The sequence below is a fragment of the Tupaia chinensis genome, unplaced genomic scaffold, assembly GCF_000334495.1.
Source record: "Tupaia chinensis unplaced genomic scaffold, TupChi_1.0 Scaffold000548_1, whole genome shotgun sequence".
In the NCBI taxonomy this organism is placed as follows: domain Eukaryota; kingdom Metazoa; phylum Chordata; class Mammalia; order Scandentia; family Tupaiidae; genus Tupaia; species Tupaia belangeri.
The window spans coordinates 558,857-559,685 of record NW_006160060.1 but is presented as its reverse complement, the minus strand read 5'-3'; positions in this window follow the sequence as shown (position 1 = coordinate 559,685).

Genomic DNA, 829 nt, shown 5'->3' with positions numbered 1-829 from the left:
AGCAGGGGGGGGAAGGCCCGGCGAGACGCGGTGATTGAGCTCGTCATGGCGGAACATACGCGTAGCCCGGCGCTGGGTTAAAATCGGCCCGAAGCAGATGGCGGCGCCCGCATCCTGGGCCGACCTGGCTGCCTGCGGTCCCCGGGGCGGCGTTCGGGCTGGGCGGCCTCGGTCCTCCGCCCGCGGGCCGCCTGGGCCCTCCTCGGGCCCCCAGAGGGTGGCGCGAGCCAGATGTGTCAGGACCAGGGACAGCGGCGGCACCAGGAGTGCCTCCGGGAGTCGTGCCCGCAGGGCGCCGTCCCGGAACGCGGCGTCTTTGGCGTCTGGCACCTATCCTCCTCCGGGAACCGTCCTCTTCAGCTGTTGCCTCTTTCCAGGAAGCCCACCCTGACCTCCCCTGGTCCCGTGGCGCCGCCTCTAGTTGCGGGGCTGCAGAGACTCCTGTCGGGGTCCTGGCTGAGGGCCAGGAAACCCAGCTCTCTTGGCCCGGCGGGGCGGTGTGGGGTCGCCTCAAGGCCCACTCCGCATCCGGGCGGGGGTCGGGGCACAGCGACTCGCAGTCCCACGTGCAGTGTCGCGGGCTCGGGGCCCTCCGCCCCGGGAGCAGGCACGGTGTGCGGGGCGAGGCCGCCCCTCCCGGAGCGAGGACTCGACCCTCAGACAAAATGGCCCTCGTTTCAGTGCGATCGATGTGAAGTACCGGCCACCAAGCGAGACGCCGGCGCGGGGCCCGGCCAGCGGACACCCCTGGGGCGAGTCCCCCCGCGCGCCGGCTCCGCCCGCTGGGAAGCCGACGTCTGGCCTTGTACCGCGGGGGGAGGCGGGCCGG